Source organism: Leuciscus leuciscus (genome assembly GCF_965113295.1).
Source record: "Leuciscus leuciscus genome assembly, chromosome: 21".
Classification (NCBI taxonomy): Eukaryota; Metazoa; Chordata; class Actinopteri; order Cypriniformes; family Leuciscidae; genus Leuciscus; species Leuciscus leuciscus.
The window spans coordinates 30,354,487-30,380,709 of record NC_138745.1 but is presented as its reverse complement, the minus strand read 5'-3'; the positions used below and the strand labels follow the sequence as shown (position 1 = coordinate 30,380,709).

Below are 26,223 nucleotides of genomic sequence, written 5' to 3'. Positions count from 1 at the left end.
ACATAAGGTTTCATTTGTTAACATTAGTTAACTACACTTATTACCATGAACTAACAACAAACAATATTTCTACCGCATTTATAAATATTAGTTAATGTTAATCTCAGCATTTACTAATGTAAGATAAAAATGTGTATCTGTTAACATCAGTTAATACACAGTGAACTAACATGAAAATACATAAATATTGTTTATATGAATCATACGCTATATTCAGTCTTCTTAAAAGGGTAGTATCCTAAATGTATATTACTGTACGTTCTTCTTTCAGCCAAACACAATCAGAGTTTTATTAAAAAATATCCTGGCTCTTCCAAGCTTTATAATGGGAGTGAATGGTAACTTAGATTTTGAAGCCCAAAAAAGCACATCCATCCATCATAAAAGTAATTACGGCTCAAGGCAGAGATGGATTTTTTTTAAGAAAAATATCCATATTTATAATTTTATAAACTCTAATCACTGGTTTCCGGTAACAGCCGTACACAAGTCGAGTTCCGGCCGAAGAGTGACCTCTGACCCGACGCATGACGTGCAGAGTATATCAAAACAAAACCCTGATCACAAATTAGAAGTCTAAAACGAGAATTTTAAAGAGAAATGTCGGAGGATTTTGAGTCGGAGCTTGAGTTTGTTGCCCATCCGTGTTTGTCACCTAAGCTTACGCTACTCCTACATCCTAAGTCATGCGTCGGGTCAGAGGTCATTCTTCCACTGGATCTAGACTAACATACAGCCATTACTGGAAGCCGGTGATTATAGTTTATAAAGTTATAAATATGGATATTTTTTCTTACAAAAATGCATCACTTCGCTACAGAAGGCCTTTATTAACCCCATGGATTGTGTTTGGCTGAAAGAAGAAAGTCAAATACACCTAGGATGGCTTGAGGGTGAGTAAATTATGCGATAATTTTCATTTTTGGGTGAACTAACCCTTAAAGTAATATGATAGCTTTGAGTGGGGAATCAGACCGAAATTTCAGTTGTTATGTACAGATAAACTTCACCCCCAGGCTGGAGCGAATCTGAGACAGTAAGCTGAATTTGAGAACAAATCATTCAGACTAAATCAACTAATTCATTGAAATGATCTGATTTATTGATTTTTAAAAGGATCCAAAAAGACACACACACACATTTAGGAAGATATGCCTTTGTATTTTCCCCCCGAGGTAAAGCAAGACTATTGTTCAAGTGTCTGCTGTCATTCTACTCTGAGACTCCATATCCAAGAGAGATCTTAAAAGCATTAGTGGGGCAGATGGGTGTATAGTTCATTAGAGTAAGATTAACGCAACAGCACTCAGAAGTGATCTGTTTGATTGAAACCACTTCCAGATGTGTGTTAACAACATGTCTGATATGCTCATGCGGAGTTGTTCAAGGCTGTCCAAGTGCTCCACATTGACAAAGATTGTAATGCACTTGAGATTTTCCATCTTTCCATTCACTCTGCTCTTTCTTTCTTTTTTTTTATGACACACATTTTCAAAAAGTCTCATTAAATACCTAAAGTTGTTTCCCAAGTTTTTACTTTATTATCTTTTATTGTACTCGTCACTGCTTTACTTTATTGTGGGAGAAATGAGTGATGTATTGAAATAGTAGCCTAACCTTAGAAACAGCGGGCCACTGTCAATTACTCATTTACCAGACGACTGCCTCTTTCCGTTTTCACATTTTCTATTTACCTCCTGTACTATTGCTTCAGAGGAGTAAATTACTGTGCCAAGGACAATAAAAATGTGTTAAACTGCCTCCTTTCTCTAATCGTCGGCATTCAGAGTGCTAAAATACTCACTGCCACTATCTGGAAATATGGTTCAACCTGAAGGCCTTGCAGAATCTGAGTAATTTGAGGACTGAGGTGTGTTTTGTTCCCACTTGTGTTTGTCAAATTTTTATATATTTTTGTAAGCATTGAAGTAAGGCTCTTAAGGCAGCAATTTATGATGTGGAAGTTTGTCGTAATTGTGTCCTGAGAAACGGGTCGACATACATAAAGTTACAGAACACGGTGCAAGTTTTTGATCATTTGACAAGGATTGTTTTAAGGCTAATTCTAAATCGTTTGATGGAATATTTCTGTTTTAAAACTAACAAAAGTCTCTTCAGGAAGGATGAAACTGATGCCCATATGGCTTTTGAGTCAAAAAAAAAAAAAAAAAAACGTTTTAAGATGCCAAAAGCGGGTAAGCAAAGCAGGTTAATGCGCATTGGCAAAAAGTAGCACCTTGGCAAGTGTGTAGTCATTATGGCATTGTGTCCTGGCAAGAATGAGAGTATTTCTTTCTGGAGTTGTGCCTTGGGGTTGATCACAGCTCTGGTCCTGGAGGCTAATTTGGCTGGTCTTCGTTCTCACCACTTAGGAAGGGTATTCAAGTAATTCACATCTAAAGATGTGTTATAATCTCTTATTAAGCAGTGACCGTTAAATCAGAAGCTTGGGGATCCCTCTCTGAACTCAACTTGTGGCATTACTTGCGTCAATACACCTTACACAACTGTTCACTAATGTGGATTTCTTTGAATTCCAGTTCAACTTCTTGTGGGGTGTGTCCAATTCAGTTCGATTTTACACTCACGATTTGAATTGCAATTAGTAAATTCGGAATTGTGCATCTCTTTGCATCTCACCTTCCTGAAAAAAAAAAAAAGGTAATCTCTGCTTCAAAAAGCCTGAAACCTGTAGAGAAATAACTTTTATCTCTTCCAAATGAAGCCGTGTGTGGTGTACCACCTCTTACCCCTTTGTGTTTTGAAGAAAGAGAGCTTAATGTATAATCAATTCCCATAGAAATGGACTTTCTCACACAGGTAATTAAAAGCCAATAGAAAAGCACTGTCCATGCATAACATCTGAAGGTCAGATTAACAGCCAAATAGATCAGGCCCGGTCACGTCCGTCCACCCATTCTGACTGCGAAATGGATTAATGACCTCCCCGCTCCCCAATAAAGATGCGTGCTCATTGATTCACATTGCTGAGTGTCAATTTGTCCCTTGACTGAATGAGTCTTTGCGCAATTATCCAAGACATGCTGCATAAGGTATGGTTTAATTTCTGTTTGCTGAGGCTAAAATCCATTAAGTCATCATTTACATGTGGACAAGACTATAGGGGGAAAAAAGGAGAAAGAAGCTCTCCGGTCCCGTTCAGTCTCACGCTCCAGACGTGGTTTTGTCATTTTTAAGTATGTGAAAAAGAATATTTTTCGACTGGAAATGGTACATTCGTAGCTCAAGAGAATCATTTGAGATGAATTATTTGAACCCTTCTCTGGATATTTCTCCCACAGGAATATGATTAATGTGCTTTTGTGATTAAAGCTGAATATCCTTCGCCGGGTTGTGATAGTTTTGATTTATTCCTATTTCTTTTCCAATTTATCACGTCATCTCTCTCTCAAAATACAGTACATGGCTGAAAGTATGCAGACACCCTTCTAATTAACTGGTTCGGTTGGTCCTCTTAATTCCAGTCAAGATAAATCTTAATGCTACGGCATACAATGTCATTATAGAGTATTCTATGCTTCCAATTTTGTGAAAATTATTTGGAAAGGACCCTTATCTGCCATGTGCACATAGCAAGGTCCATCTAGAAATGGTTTAATGAGTCTGTAATGGATTGGAAGAAATTCACGGATCTGCACAAAGCCCACACCTGAACCTCTTTTGAACACCTTTGGGATGAACTGAATGTCCAATTCATGCAACTACATTCATGCTGGAAAGCCTTCCCAAAAGAATGAGAGCAGTTTGGTTGGACCAACTCTCTATTAATATCAATATTTTAAAAATTAAATGATGTTTTATTAGCAAAATTCGGGAGGAGCATGTTCAGATAATCTACCCAATCAGCACGAGAGCTGGTTTATATATTGAGTTAATATATTGGTTAATATATATATTTATATATATATTTATATATGCACCCCAACTCCTCACTCTCGATTATTCCTATTCCAGCCAGGGATGGGTGGGGTGAGGGGGACTCTGGGTTCGGTCCAAAATTCGAGCTCGGAGTCCTCTCTTCGGACAGCACACCAAATATGCATATTTTATACTGATTATATATCTGATTATGTAAGTGTGAACTCAAGAAATGCTCAACAAGAATATATTGTGCTGTATCTTTTTTTAGACCATATAGGGCCAGATTTATTAAACAGGGCAAATTAGCTTGAGAGCGCAATTAAAAAAAGTGGAAAGTTCCCAAAGTTTTACCAAAGTAAATTGACTAGCATAAACCATAGTAAATCACCTTGCATGATTCATTTAAATACTCTCCTCCCATTAATTTTACCCTCCGCAAGAATAACCCTGTCCATGCCATTTCAACACAAATTTTTCACAGCATGTCTTTAGTAAATCCTGACAGTAGTTTTTTAACACCAAAAGAGGCCTATGCGCTGGAGCCCATAGTGTAGTATTTTATGACTATCTTCAAGAAAATATTTGTATTGCTTTTGTGTTAGTTTATAAAGATACATTAGGAATCAAATCGATCTAAAAATGATAGAACTACAGGCATGAAGCCATATAATTGTTCTGCCCTTGGCTTTATATTTACCGTTACCTTTCTCTCATTAGCTTTGGTGATCACAGGCCACATTACACGCTCATTAACTCCGACCCATAAAAGATTAATATATTTTTTAATGAGGACATTTGCTGTTGTGTTGTATTGGCCTCATGCTGTTGCTCCAGTGGATTGCAAAAAACACAAAATGTTTCAGTTTTCAGCTTGTTCTTTTGACTCTTTTGGTTCAAGAAAACAGTGTTGTTGTTGTTTTTTACACAGTCAAATACAGTAAGCAGAGCTTAATCCTCAGTTAATGGCAGCAGAACTCTGGTAAAGTGAGAGCTAGCAACAGCACTAATCGGAGTAAGCAAATATATAATCCTTTTTGTTTTGTCGTTCTCCTTAATTTATAACTCTGCTGCATTTCCAAATCAAGCTGTGTTTTACCTTTGTGTTGTTCGTAGTTTAGTGAACTTCCTGTAGACAGCTTTGCTGTTTCATAATTCCTTAATTAAAAAAGTTTCTCCCTTGGAGAGAAGAACTGCCTTAATTAACCCAGACTAAGTGGCTGGAATAACTTTGGCGTGAGTCACATGACCTTCCCAGCATCACGTTTGTGCTCTATGAGGCGTCCAGCCTACAGTCTGTTCAATGACCCCCGTGCACAGAGATGCACCACACACTTGTGAACATCACAAAGCCCAATCAGATGGATTGTCAATAACTTTCCAGTTTGCCAGGTTTGTGGAATCAAATCTTAATAGCGTGAGCATACTTCAAAAAAGAAGCTTGTTACATTTTAAATGATTAAATAATGTATGTAAAATGTGTATAAATATGTAAACAAATAAATGTATTTTACTAAAAAATTATATTCTTTACCACTCAAGTGTCTTATGCTCACTGAGGCTGCATGTATTTGACCAAATATATAGTAAATATATTATTACAATTTTGAATAATTGTTTTCTGTTTTGATATATTTTAAAATGTAATTTATTCCTGTAATGCAAAGCTGAATTTTTAGCATCATGACTCCAGACTTCAGTCTCACGTGATCCTTCAGAAATCATTATTCTAATATCAATAATTTTGTTATGTTAAAAACAGTTGCTTAACAGTGCTGATTTTTAGGAAACTGTATTTTTTTTTCCGAATTCTTATTTTTTTCATTATAAATATATTTACTGTCACTTTTGATTATTTTAATGCATCCATTCTTAATATCAATTAATTTCTTTATACAATGTTAGTGCATTTAAGTTAGTCAGACTGTCATTATGCTGATAATCCAGAATCTGTGTCTACATGTACATACACAATTTACACATATTGATATATCAGTCTTTTAAATGCTCTTAAGCATGTTTCTTTGTTGGGTACCGGATCAATAATGTGTTATCTGCTGTATTTCCCGTATCACTGGCTAATAAGCTTATAGAGAACAAGTCAATTTCGATTCCCCACCAAAAAAGAAATTGATTGATTCCCATCCAAAGTCCCAAGTTGCTCCGACAATAGATCTGCTTGGAAATATCTTTTCGATGTGTGTAATCAGAGGGGCTGTTGCTTCTGTGGTGTTGTAGGGCTCTTTAAAACTGGATGATGCTGTTTGATCATTAGACTGCTGTGGGTGACACTGGCACAGACAGTTACTGAAGTCTCTCTTGTAACCTGGAGCGCCTTTCTCTGTAGTTATAGCAAACTAACAGAGAATCCTTCAGATAACTGTCAATTGTGAGCTTTCCAAACAGTGCAGACCCAAGCAGTGTATTAGACATTTACATTTATTCATTTAGCTGACGCTTTAATCCAAAGCGACTTACAATTGCTATATATGTCAGAGGTCGCACGCCTCTGGAGCAACTAGGGGTTAAGTGTCTTGCTCAGGGACACATTGGTGTCTCACAGTGGATTCGAACCCGGGTCTCTCACACCAAAGGCATGTGTCTTATCCATTGCGCCACCACCACCCCAATACAATATTAGGATTGTATTAGAAAGAAATTGCTGGGGAGAGAGATACAGTTTTTATTATTATTATTATTATTATTATTGCACACTATGTCCATTTCATATGTACATTGGTCTGGTTTATTTGGCTGTTTGAATCTCATCCCTTCAGGCTTGCGTTATCAGAAATGTTGTCCACATCTGTTCACAGACAGTTTAAAAGCCGCAAGGCTATATCACGAGGCCTGACTGTGCCATTTATCATCCCTCTTGCCTTGAGCAAAACTTTGCTGTAGGATAATGAAATGTCTGGTGTTGTGTTGGAGGTGGACAAGCATCTGGTGTCATTGTTAAATGTTATTTTTATGTTTCTTTTCTTTTCTAACACACTGTTTGCCCTAGCGATTTGTCTCCTCAGATTAGCCGCATATCAGTTTTCCAATGTGAATCCGTGTGTCTGTGTACCGCGGTCGGATATTTAATGAAACCGGTGCAGAAACAGCTATCAGAGTGAGTTATTTGAGCCGGGAGTCTTGGCAGCCAAAGGGTGCTATCTCGAGGACATCTCCTTGATCTATGAAGGAGAGAGACGATCAGGAAAGGCGATTTTCAATGGATTTGGAAAAGCCTGAGAAGTGCATCACACCATCCGAAAGCAGCCACATTAGTAAAACGGTGACTGCGGGGAGACATCCAGACCCCAGGCGTGCAAAGGAAGGGGGCTGTAGATCAGATTCCACAATGCAGATGAATAGGGACTGACATCGGGAAAAAAATTTAATTAAACTGGCTTTTTCAGAGCAAAATTAATCACAGATAGCTCGCTTTGACACAAGTCAAAATGAATGACGTGATGCCTTTGAAACAGATGTGGTTAATATTTTCACTGCAGCCCTTAAGCAGGAGTATTAAGATTTCTGTGTGGTGTGTGTGGGCTTTGTTTTCATAAAAAATCATGTCAAGTGTGATATTACTACTTTTTGGAGGAGCACAGATACTAAAATATTCTAATGTGTCTTTTTTTCTCTCTCTTTCTTTTGCTCTTCATGATGCTTTCAATTCATCCGGTGACCGAATCAAGGTAAGAAACATTCAATATTTCATATAATTAACATTGGTCATATAACTTTTTTTTAAAACATTATTTGCAGTTTCGCAAATATGAAGGTTATAGTGTATGTTCCATGAATGTGAAGTGTTGTAATTAATGATCAGCTACAATATTTTATTCTGTAGATTATATGAATCACATTTCTTTTGCCTTACATAAGCTAGGGCAGATAACTTTTTCTGTAGGTCTTCTTTTTTTCTTTCTTTTTTCTTTTTTTTTTCTTTTTGCATGTGTATTTGTACAGTATGTGTGCATGGTTGCCCATTTTTTAGCCAGTCAGAAAACCAACCAATCAGAAATACCCTCTTGAATGTAAACCAAAAATACTGCACATTCAGATTTTGTAGCAGATCAAATTAATTTTTGTAGCAGATAAGAGCTTTTTGATAAGAGCTTTCTGAATTCGTATTAAATCCTATAGTAGATGACCTCAAAGCTAAAAAAATATATATATATATATATATTATTTTTTTTCACGGGGTTTTAAAATGGCCTTCAACGGAGAAAAAAAAAAAACAGACTTCTTTGATATCAGGTTGGCTGGCATGTCTTTGGACGGCGGAGTTTTTTGTTTTAGAGAGGTCATGTGATTGAGGTTAACAATTCGGCTGAAATCCCTTACAGTACCTTTAACGCGTTAAAGTCATTCTTACACGTCTATATCAGTGCATGTAAATGTCAGTCGACCGACATATACCGCTGATTTAGCTGGAACTCTACAGCAGTAGTGCACTTGAGTCACAGTTCCCATGCCAATACTCCCAATGCTGTCAGAACGCCTCTTCTTCCGCGCTGTAAGTGTGCATTCTGTTTGTCAGGCTGAAAGGTAGATCCATAACAAACGGCAGACTGCATCTCCTCGCCTCTCCTGCAGCGCAGTGCATGAATGGCTGTAGACGCTGACAAGCGTCATGTTTCGACCAATCAAAGCGCTCACTGCCAGCTCTGACACGCCCTTCATCCTGCCCTCAATCTACAGGTGCAGGCGGTTGGAGTTTTAAAAGCCCGTAGAGCTTCAAATATGGCTTTCATTTGTTTCTATTTTTTGTGTTTTCTGGTTATGCCGAAGGTAATGTTGTCTGACTTTGCGCAACGTTTGATCTCCGTCTCTGCTCTAATGACTCTGCTCAAAACGCAACGTCGACAAGAAGCCTCAGAAGCATATTTAATGTGAAAGGACGGAAAAATGAGGACAGAAACATAACGAAAGCTGAGTATGAGAACTCTTCACTGTGCATTTGCCGGCCTTTCTGTCTGCCGTATCCATTTGAGGACAAACAACAACAAAAGCCGGTCAAATTGGTGTATAAACGTGCTGGGATTATAGAACATTATTGTTTGGGCCTTGACAGATGTTATACCATCAAATGAGGCTGTCTTTAGTGGGTTTTTTGTTGTTGTTGTTCTGTCGAGTATCTCATTCTGATCAAATGCGATTACACTGGTCGTGTCACATATGGTTGTACTGGTCACCATTCTGTTGGTCTTAATAAGGAGGATGTAATCCCCGTTTCATCTGTTCGTCCCTAATGGTGCAAATGGGGGTCGGCTCGGGATTTGCCTGCCTCTTCATCTGATGTAATGCATCTGCAACGAACCCGACCCCTGACAGTGGCCATCACCAAATGTGAGAACTTGATGAATTCAGCAGGCCAGACAGACAGACCGACTGGAAATCACATCTGACAAGGCAAGAAAGTGAGGGAGAGACTTTATTTATGGTGCTCTATGTCTAGTTTTCTGTTTTCTTTCATCTCTGTGCACCCACTATCAAACCCAAAAGAAGGAAAAGAACACAAGGAGGATGAAAAGAAAGAACTTGAGATTAAAGGGGAGGAAAATAACAACAGTATGTGGATTACAGCAGATTTGTGTGAGGAATGCATGATAGTCCGTCTCATCCTTTTATCGGCTTGACTGAGATTGCATGTAATCTTAAGGAGAGAGGCGGGGGGAGTGAATGAGAGAGCATGGGAAAGAAAAGGAGAGAGAGAGGGGGGAAGATGAGGGAAATGAAGAGTGAAAATAAGAGGTCTGTTTGTTGGCCATGAAGATAAACTTTTCTTCAGGCATCTCTAATGGGTGAAACTATCAAAAACCTGTCAAGAACATGTCTAGGTCATCCCATATGACAAGAAAAGAAAACTGATAGTGACACGTATTCACATATCACTCACATGTTCACAAGAGTGAAAGCAAGCAACTTCCCATTTCCATTCATATAACAAAGATTATAGAAGAAAATGCTATTATACTTCAAAAATTCAATGAGTTATATGCCGGATCTTTGTAATTATTTGTTACATTTACTAGCAATTTCTGACTGAAAATTGTTTCAAAGTAAATCCTACACTAAAACTTTGTCCAAATCTCCTCCAGTCCCCTCTAGATAATGAGCTCATGACATCAGTGACTACTATCTCATTGAGCTTTGAGTTCTCTGAGGTTAGGTCAGACTCCCCTGACAGTGGCAACCACGAGCTAGATAACCACTCTTATAAGTCTGATCCTATGGGCACACTCTTAAAAGACCTGTGTGGTCCTGCAAAGATAAAAACTAATAACTGCAAATTCATCACTATTTAATCATGAAGTGAAGTTAAAGCACTCTCAAACCTGATTTAATTGTACATCTATGGGATTCTATTGGCTGATTTAGTGTTGACCATGCGAAACATATCTGCTAAGTGTTTACAGTGTGACACCAAAGTAGATGCTATATGATAAAGCAAGATCGAGTAAAGTGTCACAAATTATTCTCTCTTCGCTTTGTCATTATTTGTGTGTCTCTGGAAGCTTCTGTGTCCATTCTCAGTCGGTTCAGGGCCTCGCTGCCAGCCCCGCAGGCCTGTGCCAACAACATAAACATTTTAGTGACAAGGACGGTCGACTGTTTACTGACGAAGCAAAAGTGTTACTGGCACCGGCCACTGTGTGTGTGTGTGTGCGTGTGTGTGTGTGTGTGTGTGTGTGTGTGTGTGTGTGTGTGTGTGTGTGTGTGTGTGTGTGTGTGTGTGTGTGTGTGTGTGTGTGTGTGTGTGTGTGTGTGTGTTAGAAGCTGAATGTTGAAACAAGCCCCTAGTGTGTAGGCTCTTCTGAAGCAGCCCCCCTGCAGATCCTGCAAGAAATCAAAGTGTCACCTTTTCAGTAGAGACCCCGTTTTGTAATGCACTTTAAGTCAACATGACATGCCATTTGCAACCTATTTTACTTCTGTAACTTGACATATTTTTAGGTGAAACAGGATATTCAATATTCAAGGTAAAAATGTTGGACGGGACTTGATTGATCGTGAAAAGTGGGCATTCCATTGTAGAATGGAGCCAGACATAAATGCAAGCAAGTTAAAATAAATCTATCTATCTATCTATCTATCTATCTATCTATCTATCTATCTATCTATCTATCTATCTATCTATCTATCTATCTATCTATCTATCTATCTATCTATCTATCTATCTATCTATCTATCTATCTATCTATCTATCTATCTATCTACTGTATCTATCTACAGTATCTATCTATCTATCTATCTACTGTATCTATCTACAGTATCTATCTATCTATCTATCTACAGTATCTATCTATCTGTTGCCAATTTACCATCCATCCAACCATCCATCCATCCGCTAGTTTGGGACCAAATATTGGTTTGTAGTTACTCATAAAAAATAGAAAAATATTTTTACAATATTTTTTACAGGCAACATTCATAATCTGTAAGTATTTTTTTAAAGTAATGAAATTGTTTATTAATTTGCAAGTTAATTGCATCAGTTTTGACTTCATGTCGACATTAAAGCTACAATATGTAATTTTTTCACCGCCAGAGGTCGCATTTTCAAAACAATAACAAAGACGAAGCTTGATGACGCTATGAAGGAGAGTGGAACGATGGGAGATGTCGCTTTCACCATCCAGAGATGTATAATTCACAAATCATATAAATTATATATCAGCTAACAAATTTGTTTTGTTCACACTATGGTATGTCATCGTAATGAATTAGCTGCCAAGAATGTGAAATGTAATGCTATATTAGCCTGTTACTAATATGTGACTATTTGTCAAATGAGTTGGTGGATTAATGTTGCGCAGTTTAACGCGTTTAAAACAATCGTACTAAAAGTACATTTGAAAAAACCCACAGAATTTGCAAGTAATGGCTAAATATTTTTGTGCAACACATAGCCTACTTAATTTCACTGCCATAGACTTGGTGCACCAGACTTGATAAAGCGTTACTGAAGTACAAACAAAGTGCAATATAACTGTATAGTGTACAATAAATAATGTATATGCTTACCTGTCTATTAAAACACATGCGAGAGCGGAATCTCTGTGGAAAGATCAAGTCCAAGTTTGTCGTGAAGCCCTCCCCATCCTGAAAACGCCACGCCGATATTGATCCTTGTTTTATTTCTCCGTTTTTCCCAAAGCCTGCTTGCCTAAGTTGATCTATGTTTACGTTTTGTTGGATTGTATGTACTCGCCAATCTATAATCGTGAACCATGATGACTGAACGAAACAACAGAGGCGTGCAAGATATTGTATCATAGATATGCATACATAGAATCCTCAAACGGTAGCTAATGAGGTTTCTATGTATTGTACCTATGGTTTCCACAAGTGGAAACCAAGGATAGCGCAAGCCATTATTAAAAACTGGAATTTCTCTGGATTTAAAAATCCTTGGGAACTTTTGGGATAAAGTACACAACTGCATGAAATATATCTGTGAAAATGTTTTTTTTAGTATTTTATTGAGTATTTTATTTGTACCTTTAATGCCAGGTCATTCCTTGAAACCTTAATGTGCAGGTATTGGGCAAAGATAGTTAATAGGTTCTGTCTTCCTGTCTGTCTCTCCCTCTTACCCTTCCTCAATCACGTCAAACAGATTGATTCCTGAATCCCTTCTTTTCACTCATGTCTTTAACAGCAGTGTAATGGAGAACAAAAGCAGGGTTGCCTGCATCCTGCAGGTTAAGTTCATGTAACAAGACAGTCAATTAAGCCTGACCAGTGAATTCATTAAGCGGGTCAGCATTCTAGCAAGCGTGTTTCGGTGGCACTGAGAAACAGGAAATGCTATTATCTGACAATATGCTAAAAATAGAGCCAAAAAAAAAAAAAAGAGAGAGAATTGAGGATGCTTCCCTGGCATTGTGACGTTCCCTTAGGACTCATGTAACTCAAATCACATTTATGTCTGTGCACACAAATCAATCGCAGCAGGAAGCACATGTTAGGCATGTGCAGACAAACGCATACACACCCACGATCTTAGTTTTTTCTCCCATGGTGCCATTCTGCCACAGCAGGAGGATCAAGATTCGATCACATCTACCTGCTGCTTGAAACACCCCTGAGTGGCGGCGCTCCAAACATCCCAGCATTCTGGATCAGCCATGCCCTCGGCGGTTGTCCTTGCACCATGTCTCCCCCCACCATCTATGTGCCAGCCTAATTCAAACCGCCCTGTAGGGACTAGCTGCCACATGCATGGGAAAGAGTGCCAGGCATGCGGTCAGACTAAAAGCCCTGGCATGGCCCCCACAAACAGGCCCCATGTGTGTTGGCATGACCCGTTGTGCCAGACCATCTCTACCACCTGGCTTGCCGTCTGTGGTTCTGGACTGACAAAAGCAGTCTGACAGGCATGGAGCAATAATGTTTCCCCTCTAACATATCCTTATCCGAAGTAAGTTTCTGTTAGTAAACGGGATATCCTGTTTGTCCCACCAAGTACTTCAATCTTGTGTTAAATCTTGTGTCTGGGGAACAGTTGACCATGTTATCTATAATTTAAAAATGCAGTAAATTACTGCTTGTTAAAAGAGTTCTTGTGGACGTGGATGGCTATATGATGACTATGGTACCATATAGTATATGGTAACATGATGATATGTGCTTTTGCTAGCTAGTAGTTCTGACAAAAGAACTGAAATATAGAGCGCCAAAGATTTCCTCAATTTAATTATATTCATTGCATATTTTTGGTGTGATATTTTTTCATAGCCATGAAAAACCTGCAGGGAATTCTAATATTGTGGGGTTTTTTCCTATATGATCAGGTCTAAAATATTTAGTTGGCTTGAACTTGCTCTTTGTGAAAACTGTATAATTTCATAAACTCCTTGTGTTTGCACCTCTAGTTGAGTGTCTGTTTTCATAAGAGCTTCCACTTGCTTTTCCTTTTTCATAAATTGTGCGAACCAGTGTTATTTTAATAATATATATTTTATTTTTATATTTAAAATTTGTATGTGTGCTTTTGTCATTTTTATTGTTTTTATATATATATATATATATATATATATATATATATTTCTATTTAGCTTCATATTTATTTCAGACTTAATTTTTTAGTGCTTCAACCTCAATTTATTCTATTTCAGTTATTTGCAAAGGCAACATTTCTATTTTTTTCCATCTAATATTTATATTTTAATCAATTTTATTTCATATGACGAAAACAATTTTTTAATAGTACTCTATTAAGAAATGGTTAATAACTATACAAAATGAGCTTTTTCAAATTGCTTTATCAAATTGCTTTATCAAAGCTGAGAATTAGATTGGCGTGTAAAAGCTTCTCTCTATCTGAGTTAAATTTCCGGTGTTGATGTGTAAATGGTTGCTTTTAAAAGTAATGCGTTACATTATTGCGTTACTCCTTTAAAAAGTAACTAATTGTGTTACTTTTTATGGAAAGCAATGAATAAAGTAAGATTAAATACATAAAGTAAATTTGTGTTATTTAACATATTTGATTATTGCAGGTTTGTGTAATATTCGGAGTTTGCATTTCACAGTTTTTATTATTTTGGAGGAATACTAAATCTGTTTTTGTGCAAGTGAGATGTGATGTAAATGCCTAGTCACATTTACTCTAGAACTACAAAAGGCATCATGTCATTTGTGATGCATTATTACACCCAACATTGGTAATACGTATAAAAGAAGGAAAACTGTCACGTGTGAATGGCAAATGTGGCACCTTACGAGTTTCTTGTGTGAAAGTGTCTCATGTTCATCCCTAGATGATGCAAACACACTTTCAGACAAAGCTGCTTGTGTCGACTGCCACATTGTTCAGGTTCGGTAGAAATCAGAATAACAATCTTCTCTCAGGTGTACAGACTGTATTGATTCCTGTTGCATGTTGCAGTGCTGATGAGGCGCCTGTCAGTAAACAGGAACCAGAGTGTAAAAAAAAGAGACGGAGTGAAAGAGGAAAAACATAGAGTGAAACAGAACGTGCTCATAGCGCGTATTGATGTCCCCATTAAAAAGATTTCTTTCCAGCGCTCGTGTTTTTCTTGGTTCCCAGCTGATGAAAGGCAAAACTACAGCGCTAACAGTGAATCGATTGGTCCAGATTATTTCTCAGTTCCAGTGCAGAGGTGGGCAAAATGTCAGCGGGACGCGAGACAACAGAGAGCAGTGTTTGAAGCGGGACCTCACCTATTTACTCAGTGGTCTTAGACTCGGCGGCGGCGGCGGCGGCTCTCCTTTTATATTTCCACATCAGCCTTTCTCTCCTCTAATCAATGCTCATTTAGCCGTTGTGTATCCAAATGCCATCTTAAATCGAATAATTGCTTTTTGCCCTTTTCATTCAAAGCTGTTTTCCTGTGGTCACCAAGGCTTCAATAGGCAATAAAATCAACCGTGGTTCTGCAAAGAGGCAGACAACGAGTTTCTGTTTCTTTACAACTCTCTGGGAGCTGTGGGGAAGATCGGTGCCGTAGGAAGCAAAGAAGAGGAGAGGTGATGACAAACTCATGCAATTAGTTTTTCATGCAGCTCTTAAATCAAAGATCCAATTATTTGACTTTGCCATGGCATATAGTCCCCTGCCTCAGCACCTGATTAGGTTCACCTCAGGATCCGGAGATAAACCAACACAGGGGCCCGTACAGAACCGCGCATGCTGCGGAAACATGTGAGAAATGAATTACCTAAACTGTTAGCGGCTAAGAAACGGGTTATTTCTTCCTCTGAAAATAATAATAGATGGTAATAATGAAGTCTAATGAATTCTTTTTGTTGGATTTTTCTTTCTAAGAAATGTTTTTGTCTGAAGCTTCTGAGTGTGTGAAAGATGTAAACAGTATCACACAGACCTGAATAACAGCATTTTTATTTTATTTTTTAATTTTTTTTGCACTAGTTGTCCCAGAGGTGATGATTCTGTTCTCTTGAACATATGTTTGACTCTTTAAAAAAAGAAAAAGAAATAAGAAGAAAAAACAAAACACATGGCAATTCTTTTCATTCATTTGCATGGCAGAAAAGCTGCTGGGGTTTTCTAACAGAGTTCTTCAGGGAAGGCTTAGGGGTTTCTGGAAAATTTGAGAGAGGATAAAAAAGGTTTTTAGTGCTGTTAACATTTTAAGCTGCAAGTGTACTAACACATTTACTGTTTGATATTTTATATTATGCTTTATGAAGGCTGGTTGACAATCATGATATTAATTAAAAAAAAAAATATATATATATATATATATATATATATATATTCTATTCACGTTTCTAGTTTAACAATTACCTTATCTAAAGCTAAATATAAATATAAAAAAATCACAAATGCTCATCAAATTGCAAAAAAAAATTAAAACTTTAAAAAGTAACATTAAAATGAAAACTAAAGATGTAAAATAAAAGCTAATTAATATATATATATATATATATATATATATATATATATATATATATATATATATATATATATATATATATATATATATATATATAACTTTTATTTTACATCTTTAGTTTTATTTTAATATATTTATAGTAATGATTTTTTTTTTTTTTTTTTAAGGATTATATCTAACATTACAGTGATAGTGGGTAGAAAAAAAAAATGCTTTCAAATTAATACAAACTTAATGTTCTCCAGATAATATTTTAATAATTTTCTTTGCCTATACAGTGAAAATATAGCCACTCAGTATAAATAGTTCGGTAACACTTTACAATAAGGTTCATTTGTTAACATTAGTTAGTGTATTAACTAACAATGAGGAATACATTTGTTACAGTATTTTATTAATCTTTGTTAATGTTAGTTAATAAATATACAGCTATTCATTGTTTGTTCATATAGTTTACAGTGCAATGTCCAATGTTAACAAATACAACCTTTGATTTTAATAACCTATAAGTAAATGTTGAAATTAATATTAACTAAGATGAATAAATGCTGAAGAAGTATTGTTCATTGAAGTAGTTAACTAATGTTAACTAATGAACCTTATTGTAAAGTGTTACCAATTCTTCTGACATTATAGACATTATATTTTAGGATGGGGGGTTAAAAACAAACAGTAAGTTATGTTCTCGGGACAAGCAGATGTTTTATCATTCTTTCTCTTTCTGCCATGTTCATGGAGTCCAAGTGGACTTGACAGTCGTGGCCGGGTGATAATGTCAATTACGGTGAGCAGAATTTACTGTACAATAAGAGCCTGGCAGGTCTGCACGGATAACATGCCCGTGTCTCTTCTCTAAAGATAATCCATCTGGTTATTGCTACAGAGAGGCATCCAAGCTGGCACGGCCGTTCTTTGGCTGAAGCTCCAAAGGCGACACTGTACAGTGTTTGTGTAGGGTTGTAAAAACATCCTCACGGTCCCACAGCCGACCCGTCTCTTGGTGTTGATAATAAAATTCTGTATTAAGCCTCTTTTAATCTTGGATTTTGCACTGAACCCTTTGTGCCCCGTCGCACCTGTTCTCGGAATCAGGCAAAGCGTGTGGATGGCGAGGGTTGCAGCATTTGAACTCCCCGATTGACCCCCCCACTGCAACACCTGCTCCCACCAGACACAACTGTACCTCAGCCAATCTCCATGCCAAGTCTCCCAGCCTCGTGAACCACAGGACCTCATGCGTGGCTGGCATGCCACGAGCATGGCATCTGAATTCTCCATGCATTCCAGGATGGGATTATTCACCGAGGGCCGGCCAGTCTAGAACGGCATATGACATGACAGCTGGGTATGGCCTCGAGTCCAAGGGGCTTCCGTTTCTAGTGCCCCATGTGAGAAGTGTGGGAAGGCTGAAGTGTCGTCATCGACTTTGATATTTTATAGATGTGAGGACAGCTTGCATGGATTCGTTTGGGGAGAAAGCATGCTTGGAGCTTGGTTTGGGATGAAACTGGGCAGCTGTTTTTGGCATTTAAAACTTTGAACTACTTTAATTGAGCCTGTGGGTTCAGACATTATGTCTGTTTTGATATCGTCATGAAATTGCTGACCAAAATGTTTCTTGATGAGGTTTTTTTAATCAGCGTAAACAGAGATGAGACAAAAAAAAAAAATACATCAAGATGCCAACTGAATATTATTCATTTTAACATGCTGATGAAAAAAATAACACTGCAATATATCAATAATACATTACCAATGTTGTTAAAAAAAATGTAGAAAGAAAGGTTTCAAAGAATGCAATCATACCACTTCGCTAATGGGGCTGTTATCTTTATAATGTGTATTATGAATATAAATATATACATAATATAAATATAATAAAGTATTAGAAATATACATTTTGTTCAGTTTTTGCATTAGTGGTGGGGATTTTTCAGTGAATCTTTCTGCAGACTACATCGTTACACCAGTAAAAAAAAGAAGTTTATTCAAGTGCGCTATTTATTTTAAACTAAAAATAAGAAAGTATAATTTCAGTCTAATTTTTATGTACTTCTCAGAAATATACTTACAATTAGACTTGAGTATGCTTGACTTGTACTCACAGAAAAGTATATTTGGCCCAATCTTTTGACTACTTAAAAGTATATAATTAAGTGTTCTAAGTATACTTGGCTTGTAGTTGTGTTTACACTTTTGATTGAGAGAAGCCTATTAAATACTTTATTCACATAGTTTTACATACTGTCTTATAAACTTACATTGTTTGAAAATATTGATTTTTAAAGAAAACTATCAGTGCACTTATAAGTTCACTTTTAGTATAGTTGCAGTACAAACGAAAAACTTACTTAGAAGTATACCTTTATACACTAAAAAGTGGGCAAATTTAGTTCCAGGTAGTATTGATAAGTACACTTACAAGTATACTTCTAGTACATTGATATTACTTGACTTACTACATAAAGTATACTTAAATATACTTGAACTTTCCTTAAGTATACTCAATAAAATTAACAAAGTATACTTACTTTTTTGTAAGGGAAGTGACTGTCTTTAGTGAGTGAGTGAGTGAATGAGTGAGTGAGTGAGTGAGTGAGTGAGTGAGTGGTGAGTGAGTGAGTGAGTGAGTGAGTGAGTGAGTGAGTGAGTGAGTGAGTGAGTGAGTGAGTGAGTGAGTGAGTGAGTGAGTGAGTGAGTGAGTGAGTCAATAAATCATTTTTGAATCATTCGTTTCAAAAAACCAATTCATTCAGAAAGTGAAGCAAATTAATATTTTCAAGTTTTCATTGAATCACGCACTTAATTTAAACACTGATTCATGCCTCTATTAAATGTTGCTTGGAGACATGGACTACTGTAGGTTATTTTGACAAAGAAAAATGCACCAAAGTAACTGACAATATTGTGCCTAAAAATGACTCGGTATTAAATTCTTGTTAATTGGACTGTTGTACAAAAGAAATATCACAATCATGTGAGATTAATGAGTTAAATCCATAAATTAAGCGTTCATTGTGAATGCATTGTTGCCGTAACAAAGTCCTTCACACAATGCAATATCATATGAAATCTCAAATTGTGGAAAATTAAATAATAAATAAACATGGGAAAATAAATAAATAAATAATTCAATATGTTTGAAAATTTGTTTAAACCTTGGTCTGCTTCTCATTGCCTGAAGACTCCTAAGAGCTGTGATGAAACTAGCTCGACTATCTCTACCCTGCAGGCCTCAGCACTGCTTAATCATTTTTTCCCGCCGAGCCCCGTGTCATCTTTCCCAAAAGGGAAGGAGAAAGAGAGGCAATAGGGAGCCAGAGGAGAGTAGGACATTTACTAAGTGGAAACACACTTTAATGTAGAGTAATGTGGAAGCAGGGGGCTATTTGATGTTGGTTGCTGTTAATGTGTCGATTCAGAAATTTATGAAGTAGCATGCTTTTGGTTTGTGAATTTTAATTGAGAACAAGACTTTCATTCTTGTGTCTTCTGGTATATAAATCAGTGGCCATTAAATACTGTAATTTGTCCAAGGATGCTGGTTCTTTCTAGGAGAATAATTTGAAACTAACAGCTAATTAATTTGTTTTATGCAGTAAAAAATGGTCAGTCAAAATGTAATTTATTATTGTAATACCTTTAGGCGGAGGTATTTTTTTCAGATGAGCAATTGTTGAAAAGCTGTATGGGGTGAGATCTCCAAATTAGCATGTAGTCTGTGTATACCTATTACAGTTTTATTTTTATTTTTTTAGATTTACGTGTTCTAAGTTCAGTGAATCACAATTATCTTTAGTTTCAGATGTCTAATTAGCTAAAGCTTGACTTGTGGTGATATTAGCTTGCAGCTTAGACTTGCATGAATTTCCATGAAAGTAATATTCAGAAAATATCAAAAGCATGCATCTCCATATATTCATTCTCAGTATGTTTGTCTTGTTTTACAGTAAATATATCTGAACATTCTTAAATTAAGATACATTTACTTGAGAAACAAAATGACGTTAGATATTTAAGAGGCCATATTATACCCCTATACAAAGTCTTGGTGTTGTTTTTTGAGTCTACTTGAGTCTACTATTTTTTTTTACTATATTTTTCACATATTGACATTTTTGCAGTGCCTCTCTTCCCAGTCTGTCAGTAACACTGTGTTTAGTAGCTATCCCTGTGAAGCTCCTCCTACCGAAAAGAGCAATGTGCTCTGATTGGTCAGCTGAACCAGTGTGTTGTGATTGTTCAACAGCTTTGAGCGTGTTTCGGAAATGTCACCCTTACCATAACCGTGAGTTTCAACACACTCAATCAGAGCAACTCAATCAGGCCCCGCCCTTTTTTGCGTTTGCCTTGGGCAGGATTTATTCAAATGAGGAATATTGTGAGCCGTACATTCCCAGATGAAAACTCAAGAATACAAACAAGGTGTTTCAGGGAGTTCAGAAACAGTGCGCAGTGATATGGAGAAGAACTCCCTTTGGAGTTTATGGTTAAAACAAGGAAAAAATCAACAGGGTAATCGAAAAATAATCTTGTTTTCCCTTTGAATTAAGTTGAATTAACTGAAAACAAGAAAAAAAAAATTCTATATAAGTATAAGTTGTAAGTATCTATATAGCTATATGTTATATGTAGCTATGTGTAAGTAGCACTCAGAGACGCGCATGATATCTCGTGTGCCAATCACTCCAGTTTTTCCGGCTGTATTATTCACGCAAACTAATTTTCAAATGTCACAGTGGGACGCAACACTGAGTCCTTCCCAGCAGACCCCCGCATATTCTGATTTGGGAACAGGGGCGGAGATGAATGGTTAATATGTGGAGAGCAAGACTGCTTTTATCTCTTTTGATTTAGACTTTTCTTTAATTCCTCCATGTATTTAATCTGCTATTTGCTGGGCTCCGCCGAGCAGCGTTGAGGTGAGTCAGAGACTAATAAAGGTCTGGCATGGAGTCTGCCTGATGGAACATCCCTCTCATCTTGTTCCATCTGAGGAGCCTTTTATTTGTTTTGATCGGGAGCTTCCGGGCTTCTCCCCTCTGAAGCTTCCAAAATGTGCTTTTTTTTTAAGTGCTCTGACAAAATGTGTATTGTTTCGCCTGCTTCTTTGAAATACCTCTCATTATTATGACAGGGAAAACAGGAACCCGCTTGCACCAGGAATTTTCGTTGTTAATCAAAGAAAAAAGCGAGCAAGGATCTGTGTTCTGCCTTGTGGTTCATATTCTTATTAGCTGTGCTTTACTATTACCATTAATCAAAATAACATTTAAGAATTGAATTAAGCTCTTAACTATAAATAGTAACTTCGGTGTGTATTTCATTTCACATCTTTGAGAAAGTCATAAAAAGTCTGATTCATTTCTGTGGATCCGTTTTTTTTTTTTTTTTTGGTAGGATAATATTTTGTAATATTTTGTAATGTGTTTAGTTTAAGTTAATTCTGGGGCTATTTTTATTTTTTATTTTAAAGAATTATGACACTTTTATTCAGCAAGGGCACATTAAATTGATCAAATGTGACAGAAAAGACATTTATAATGTTACAAAAGTGTCTATAAATGCTGTTCTTTTGAACATTCCATTAGAATCCTGAAAGAAACCACAAAAAAATAAAGCAGCATAATGTTTTCAAAATTGATGATAGGAAATATTTCTTGAGCAGCAAATCTGCATATTAGAATGATTTCAAAAGGATCATGTGACGCTGAAGACTGTAGTTATGAAAATGAAAATTCAGTCTTGCATCACAGGAATACATTACATTAGCAAATAAATTAATATAGAAAACAGATATTTTAAATTGTAATAATATTTCTGAACATGTAACTCTGGATCACAAAACCAGTCACATGTCGCACGGGTATTTGTGGCAATAGCCAACAATACATTGTATTGGTCAAAATTATAGATTTTTCTCTTATGCCAAAAATCATTAGGATAAAAGGTAAAGATCATGTTCCATGACCATATTTTGTAAATGTCCTACCGTAAATATATAAAACATTTATTATTGTGAGTGAATGCAGCACAATCGCGAACATAAGTGGACAACTTTAAAGGCGATTTTCTCAATGTTTCGATTTTTCTGCACCCTCAGATTCCAGATTTTCAAATAGTTAGCCAAATATTATCCTATACATATCCACCATACATCACTGGAAAGCTTATTTATTTAGCTTTCAAATTATGTATAAATCTCAAATTCAAAAAATTGACCCATGTGACTGGTTTTGTGGTCCAGGGTCACATATTATTGTTTTTACTGTATTTTAATGAAATATATGCAGCCTTGGTGAGACTTATGTAAAACTCTCTGGCACAGCCATGATATTAGGGCATTGTGGGTGCTTGGGGTTGGTAAGATTTCTTTAATGTTTTTTTAATAAAAAAAATAAAAAAATGTATAAGCAACACTGCTCACATGTGATATTATTTAATATAGTGTATCAGAATATGAGAAGGCTAAAAGCAGTGTTAGAAGGGAGGTCAAGTAAGCCGAGCAAGCCATATCTGAATAAAATGTGATTTATATTATTATTCTACCTGCTAAACTGGCAGAAAAACATGGGTTGCTTTTGGTCCATTTTGTAGTCTGAAAAAGAAGGGTTCCTAACAGTACCTGCTGTAGGAACATCTTGGTTATGAACAAGCTGAGCTATCGAAAAGATCTTTCAGACACTATGTGAAGCTAACATGCAAATCCTGCACTGAAGAGAAGGCTCAAATAGATTTAGAAACTACTTCTTCCTCAAATCCTTCCTCAGATATTTCTGCATGTTTTAATGATCAATTCTTCCAAGTTTGCTCCTCTCTTCTCCACAGTTTTTGCAGTTTAGGAAAAGAGATTCAATTACCTAGAGTTCGGCTAGATCAATACAGCTGTTACTCGTAATAATGCTGTCTGGGCATTGTTGGACATGTCAAACTGTATTTTTGTTTTAGGATTTACATGGACCTTGTTAGTAAGCTTCAGTGGTATAGAGATCAATCCTGTCATTTTCCTTCTCGAAAGTTTGACTTGACTTGTTCTGTTTTTGAAATCTAATGTAAGATGGTGGATTGAAAGAGACAGCTTTGAAAGACGTTAACGTTTGATCTTTTCTCCATTTCATGTTCCTCTCTCACATGAGCACTTTACACCTTCATCCATGTACAGATGAAACAACTTGTTTTGGATTTCTCCTCTGTTCTCCCATTTTCTAGTACATACAAAATTTGCCATTTTGATAAACAAGTTGCGTAGATATAGGTGAAATAAAGGTTTGTCTAAAACACTGTATCATATTGAAAAAAAATTAATAATGTGATGCTTTAATGGACTGTCATATGCTTAATCTTTAAGCCCCCTAATGAAGACAATTCTTTGGAGATTCGGCATATAAATAAGCTGAATCTCCAAAGAATTGTCTTCATTTGAGGGCTTAAGCATTTGATAGTCCATTAAAGCATCATGTTATTTTTATTTTAGATATCTTCTACCATGACAACTCTCTGAAGATTTTTAGCATGCTTATGTTTTTGGTCTTTGCGTAATAGATCTGTTATGCTGCTACTGCTGGCATTGCTGCTGTTGTAGATTATTCCTGCTGCTGCAGAGAAAGTACAGAAACTTGCTACTGTCAGTGCATACACCGATACGCGTAAAAAAAATGTAACTCTTGCGAAAGGCTACGGACGGTTCCTATCCGACAATTCCAGGCGGAAGTTAGCGTTGCCATGGTACTGATAAACAAACCCGAATTCTCAACTTTTAATAAAATAAATTATGATTTTATAACGATAAGTTGTCATGTCATTTTTTTTTTATTTTCATGATTTTCTAACGTTATTAGGGCAGTCAATACAATTAAAAGCCCTATATACCACTATATCACATTTAGCCGACCTGACATATCAACGTCCTGGGGAACTTTCCTCCACGCAACAGCCTTCCGATTAATGTCTCTATAACCCTCAACAGAGAGATCATACAGAATTGTACATTCTGACACTGACAGAATCAACCGTTAATCTCTCCACCATTTTTGTTCTACTCGCTTCCGAAGCTTTTCAACGGTGTAGTACGACGTCCGCTGGGGGCGTATTGCGTATTACGGAGCTGATTTCAACTGCCAGTGTGAAGGCGGCGTTACAACACGTGAATTCATCCACTTCTCCCGAAATACATAAAAGTAAGTGGCTGGTGAACTGGGAGAAGAATAGAGTAAACATTAAAGTTACTTACACAATGTGTATCTGATATGAATAAAACGTGTCTAATTATAATGGAAAGGATTAATATTGCCTCTTCCATAGACATCAGTGTGTATTTTACAAACTCTAAATGTATTGTTTTTTTTAGTACTTATGTGAATTTATATGTCTGAATCCTAAAATAAACATTATGTGGTTGAAAACACTGAAAAGTCGTGATATATGACAGCTCTGAGCGCGCCTGTCTCTGGCTCAGCGCCAGCCAATGCGCGAAAGCACATTTGAATTTAGCAGTTGATCACGTGATGCGCTGACCGTTCTAATCACACCGGTGTGACCGTACGTGCGAAAGGGTTAAAAAGTTGAATTCTCCCTTTGCTCCTGTCTTATTTCTGGTATCAAGTGACAGAGTGTCGTGGTCCCTCTTTCCTCTGACTTTTGTCTTTTTGGGAAGTCCTCTGTGCTCTCTGATTGCTTTCCCCCCTCTCTCTGCTCTATCCCCACTTTCTAGTCTTTCTCTCCACCATCAGTTGTTTGATCTTTCCTGCATCCATATTGCAGTTATGGTACTTGTCTCCCACCAACAAGGCTCAAAGCTTTGCGGAGTGCCTTTTACATTGATCCAGGGCCTACGCGTCTCCCTCCAACCATATATCGATCTCAGACACCGGATAGAGATTCTCCACTCTCCTCGAAGGAGAGATGGAAAAACTGAATAACGCCCCCTGAGCCGATTCTCAGGAGAGAAATTAGAGGGAGACGGGGGTGTATGTTTACATTTGTACGTTTATGCAGGTTTGCCGTTATCTCACTTTTCACTTTCATGCTGCTAAAACCACCTTTCACACATCGAAGGTAAAAAAGTCATTCAAGTTTGTGTTGATGCAAAGTGTGCCTTTAGCGAGTCTCATGAGACACTTTTTTCCCTTCGCTTTTGCTTGGCTTGCAAGCCCCTAACTAGGATGGATCTTACTTGCGAAATGCCGAAAAGTGTTATTCTTCATCTTCCTTCTGTCTCTCTCTTTCTCTCTTTCTTTATCTGAGCGTAACTGGTGTGTAGGAGCTTGTTTGGTCCCCTCAGGCTTTTGGCTCTGAGTTCTCTGCTGCTGTATTAGTGGAGTGAGAACGGCTTTCATGTTCTGCTCAGTGTCGCTAACAGAAAGCACACACGATTTTGTCCTTTTACGATTCCCCTTGCGACACAAACAAGTCACACACAGCGATATTCAAAGTAAACCCTGTCTAAATGGTTGCCTGAAGTCTTCACTGGCTCAAGAGTTTTTGACAGACCAGTGGCTTTCTTCAGCACTGCTGGAGAGTAAATGGTTTGGGATGAGAGAGATTAGCATGAATCGTTCAGAAGCACCTGGCTGTTTAGTAAAAAAAAAAAAAAAAAAAAATAAAAAAAAGGAAAAGGATTATTTAATATTTAAGAATCTTTGAATAATTAACACAGGAGGAAAAAGTCAGCAGTGATCAGACCAAAGGAGGCTTTTCAGAATTTCACTTTGATAAGAATAAAAATTAAACCTGTCAAAAATTTTCATTATTTACTCACCTTCGTGTCATTTCAAACCTGTATGAATTTGTTCCATGGAACACAAAATAATAAAAAAAAATTAAATGATAGCATTTTTTTTTTTTTTTTGTCTGTACCCAACACGATGAAAATTAATGGGGTCCAATGTTATTTGAATCCCAGCAAAACTATATACAGTATATATATACAAACTAAAGTGTGAAACCATATACTAAAGTGTTA

The 26,223-nt window shown here is 36.8% G+C and overlaps 1 protein-coding gene across 9 annotated transcripts in view; it reads left to right on the top strand.

Moving 5' to 3' along the window:
- Positions 1–26,223, top strand: part of sdk2b (sidekick cell adhesion molecule 2b) — a 300,705-nt gene that overhangs the window by 141,897 nt on the left and 132,585 nt on the right. The window lies entirely within an intron of this gene.